The sequence below is a fragment of the Panthera uncia genome, chromosome B4, assembly GCF_023721935.1.
Source record: "Panthera uncia isolate 11264 chromosome B4, Puncia_PCG_1.0, whole genome shotgun sequence".
Classification (NCBI taxonomy): domain Eukaryota; kingdom Metazoa; phylum Chordata; class Mammalia; order Carnivora; family Felidae; genus Panthera; species Panthera uncia.
In genome coordinates this window covers 65893826-65898971 of record NC_064809.1, presented here as the reverse complement: position 1 = coordinate 65898971, position 5146 = coordinate 65893826, and positions in this window count along the sequence as shown.

The window sequence follows — 5146 nt, the reverse complement described above, 5'->3', positions numbered from 1 at the left end:
GAATACGATCTCGATGTCTAAGAGAGTAAGAATTTGTCATCCACGTTTGAGACCACAATATGGGAATGGGTTTTATAACTCTTGCAAAGTACTTTTCTTCAGAGATACCTGAGTGAACAGGTGATTGCTCCACTCACAGAGTAAGGGGTGGGGTGGGGGGGCTGTGAATGTGATGTCTACACCTACTTGCTTCCTACACATTAGCTATGGAGAACTTCCCCTACATTCTCAGTATTGCTATCTTGATACATTCTTTTTTTTTTTCTTAGCTTTTAATTACTTTTTTTCTTAGCTTAGAATATCAGAAAGACATTTTACCAAACTCCTAGAATTTACTCATTGTTCTGTTACTGTATTTTCATTTTAATGCGATTTTCTTCTTACTAATAAGTCTACACTTATTGAGCATAAGCTTTGTGCCAATTACTATGCTAAGTGCTTTACATGCTTTATTTAGTTTTTCCATCTTTTTGATTCAGGTTCATAATATTGACTGTTTTACAAATGAGAAATGGAGGCTTAGGAAGGAAAAAAGAAATTAGCCAAAATGTTAGAGCTGATAGATGACAGAACCAAAAACTCTCACCCACGTGTACCCGAGTTGCAAAGTCTGTTTTCTTACCACTCTAACTTCCATATTTCAAAATTTCTTTATGGAAAAAATAATTTTTCATTTAGTTTCTCTCTTTAGACTCGTCTAAAATCTTTTAGTTTTATCATAATCCTGGGTTACTAATTTCAACTTTAAATTTCCCCTAAGTGTTAGTTGACTCTGTGGTTATTTGAGTTATTAATATATGTTTATTAGGCAGGAAGTTGAATATTTTTAGGCTTAAAACATTTATATACTGTTTTTCCTTCTGAAATTTTTATCCCTGTTTGAGTGACGTTATAAAATTATTTAAAAACCTGTTTCTCAACCCTGACTTAACATTGTGGAATACAAAGAATCTAAACTAATATTTTAAATAAGCAGAATCTATTAAATCAGACTTTGTGAGCTGGGACCTGACCTCAGAAGCTTCTAGTGCTGCTAATGTGCATCCAGCGTAGAGAAACAGAGACTTAAAATGCAGCTTTTGGTGGTAACATGTCACTGAGTGTCCTTTAGAGCAGTGGATCTCAATTAGTATGCATCAGAATCCTGTGCACGGAGAGCTCCTTAAAGCACAGATTGCTGGGCCCAGTGCCCTGAGATCTGAGGTGGACCCAGGAATTTGCATTTCGAACAGGTTTTCAGGTGATGCTGACACTGCTTTTTATGGCTGTCTTTTGAGAACCACTTCAGATCTACATGTTACTCTTTGAGGATCACTGATTTAGGGTCTCCCTTTCTGAGTTTTTTTTTTTTTTTTTTTTTTTTTTTTTTCAAGAAGTGATCACCATACCTACCCACCCTTCCAGCTGCGTACCCACATAGACTTTGCAAACTGTCTTCAGGATTACTAGGAGGCCTCAAATGCTCATTACCAACGTTGAAGTTCAGTCATATCTCCAGAAGAATTTGTTTTTGTCCACATGGAAGAACCTCAGATGAATTTGACTCCGCCCTTTCATCTGTTCTTTCAACTATAAAGCAGAGTACTTCGATTTAGAGATCTCTTCATACCAGAGCTATAGGACTTTTTTTAAAGTCCTTTGGTGATTTTTTTTAAGTTTATTTATTTCTTTTGAGAGAGAGGGAGGGAGGAATGAGCAGAGAGAGAATCCCAAACAGGCTTTGTGCTGTCAGCACGGAGCCTCACATGGAGTTTGATCCCATGAGCTGTGAGATCATGACCTGAGCCAAAATCAGGAGTTGGACCCTTAACCAACTGAGCCACCCAGGCGCCCTGATTTTTTAAAATCTCAAAAGGCAAACATTTTGCCTAATTTCGAATTCCAATTTGTTTCTGGCAAAAGAGTGTCTTTCTCAACTATGTTAAGTGATTTCAGATAAATTAGGGTTAACCAAAATTTACCAAAGGATCACTGAACTTGGAAAGTTGGAATTAAATTTTTTTTCCCATTATGGTAAAAAAGACAACATAAAATTTACATTTTAAATGTTACAATTCACTACTATCAACTACATTCATAATATTATGCTATCATCACCACCTCTAGCTCCAGAACTCTTCATTTTGCATAACTGGAACTCTCTATCCATTAAATAGTAACTTCCCATTCATTCTTCCCCCCAGCCCCTGGCAACCACCATTCACTTTCTGTCTTTATGAATTTGACTATTGTAGATATTGCATATAAGTGGAATCATACAATATTTGTCTTTTGTGACTAGCTCATTTTACTTAGTATAGTGTTGTTGAGGTTCATACATGTTGTAGCATATGTTAGAATTTAATTTCTAAAAAAGGGCTGAATAATACTGTTTTATGTGCGTGTGTGTGTGTGTGTATGTGTGTATTATATATAATTACTACATTTGCTTAATCATTCATCTTTCCATCAACACTTGGGTTACTTCCACCTTTTGGCTATTGGGAATAATGCTGCTGTGAAAACAGGTGTACAGATACCTATATTTGAGTTCCTACTTTCATTTCTTTTGGGCATATACGCAGAAGTGACATTCCTGGGTCATGTGGTAATTCTTTTTAATTTTTGATGAACTGTAAATGGAAGAGAAAAGAACAGATAAAACCTTGTTATTCAACTTTTAAGTTTTCAGTATCTCTGTATAAACTACAGATTGCTTGTATAAGCATGATAGATTTGGGCAGAGACAATTTCCATTTTAAAATTGAAATTAACAATTCCATGCTCAATCTGTTGTTTAATAAAATTAGCTACGAGATTTTCTTTGAGAGGAGATACTTTAGATGCATACTGTATCAACTACACATATTTCTAGGGCCGTTGACATAAGTCCTATAAAATAACATCAAAAATCTCAAATTCATTCCTTTATGGGTGGTCCAAGATACCAGTTAGAACTGTCTTCTTTATGTTGACTTTAACTGGGAAAGGATAGGTGGAAGGTAGAAAAATTAAGAGTAACAAATTCCTTTTGGCAAGAAGTTCTTCAGTCATAAGAAAAATTATGTCATCACTTAGTTACAATACCTACAGTTCATTAATTGTTTCCTGTAGTACAGTGATACTGTTGTCTACACAACCACATGAAAAGGTTTAACATAAAGGCAAGCACGTGAACTCTGAACTCATGCAGACAGGTTTCTCTTTCTGATTCTGCTACTTAATAGAAAAATATTTAATCTTGCTGTGGGTTATAAATCAATTTACTCAACCCATTTTTTTCTTTTTCTTTTTAAAAATTTTATCTTTACTTTAAAAACTATGAGAGCAGCAGATACCCAAAGTTTTGTTTGTTTTACTTTTTAAATAAGTAGTTCAAAAGACTTATAATACAAAAAGATCAGTGTCCAAGCTATCTCATCTCCCATTATCTTGTTGCACAGAGCAAACCCTTTTACACTCTTAGGAGATACTCACCTTCAAATATAAAGTAATATGTTTATATGGTTATTTCTTACTGATTTTAGGCAGTATCTATTATCACTATGGAAAATGAGGATTGGCTGATAAATATAGATTTATCTTATGCTTTACTATAACTTTCACATACCTACTTCCACCATCACAATATAGATCTATTACTTATGAAATTATAATCACTATTTACATTATTGTAATTCGGTAACTTTGATTTACTACAGAAGTACAAGTAGTATACTGTGATGACATTTCTTATAAAGCCTGTCTTCTAGGAGTTATACCAGTTGTCTTAAAAAATTAAACTATTTTTAGAATAGTTTTAAATTTATACAAAAATTGCAAAGATAGTACAAAGAATTCTGTATGCCCCACACCCCATTTTCCGTATCCTTTGTTGGTATGGTACTTTTGCTGAGTTGATGAACTGATATAATTATTTTTAATTACACCTCATACTTTATCCATATTTCATTAGTTTTACCTAATGGCCTTTTTTCTCTTCCAGTGATCCATCTAAGATCTCACATTACATTTAGTCATCATTACCTAGGCTCCTCTAGACCATGACCATTTCTCAGACCTTCCTTGATTTTGATGACCCTTGTAGGTGTTAAGAAGACTGGTCAGATATTTTTCAGAAGCGTCCTCAGTTGGGATTTACCTGATTTTTTTCTCATGAACTGGCGTTATGAGTTTTGGGGAGGAAGACCACAAAGATAGACTGCCATTGTCATTACATCACATCAAGGGTACACATTACCAACATGACTTACCACTGCTCATGTTGACTTTGATCCTATTAGGTTTCTCCATGGTAAAGTCACTCTTCGTCACTTCTCTTCTGTACTGTACTTTTTGGAAATGAGTCACACACAGCCCTTAGTTAAGGTGCAGAAATTACACTCCCCCTCTTTGAGGACAATGATCTACATACATTATTTGTAATTCTTCTACATGAGAGATCTGTCTGTTCTCTTCCATTTATGTATTATGTCACATGTGACTCATGGATATTTACTTTATAACTCAAGCTATACTCCAGTATATTTTGTTGCATAAATTGTTCAGGCTTGGACACTGGAAGCTCTTTTAGTTGGCCCTTATATCCCTTTGACATACTTCCATCATTGTGGGGTTTTTTTGGTGTGTGTTTTTTAAAGCGTTTCCTTACTTTCTGGCACTGCAGAATGCTCTAGAGTTACGTCTTATATCTTCTGCCCCAGTTCTAGAATTAGCAATTTCTTCAAGTTCCTTTTATTGGAGAAAAGTAGAAACCAAGATCTAGCACTCCATGTGTTCATTGCTGTTTGGGTGTTAACTGCTTCTAGGTCCTTTGAACTGAGCAAGGTAATGTCTGTGTTTACAATTCCATGTAGATACAAATGTCTATAAGTAATTCTATATGTAACCATCTGTGTCTTTATTAAGCCAAACATGAGTTTATTCTGCTATCTCTAAGTAGGACTGCTAATGTATATGCAGTAAGGATAGGAGAGAAGAGACAGGACAGCTGAGAAAGAAAAGAGAGGAAGAGAATGGATAGTACAAACTACTGGATATAAGGATGTAACCCTAATTTCTGTCAATGTTTCTCTGTCTCTCCAAAAGGCAATTTTGAAAATTTATTCACTTAAGAAGATTAAATATATATATGTGTGTGTGTGTGTGTGTGTGTAGATGTATATAT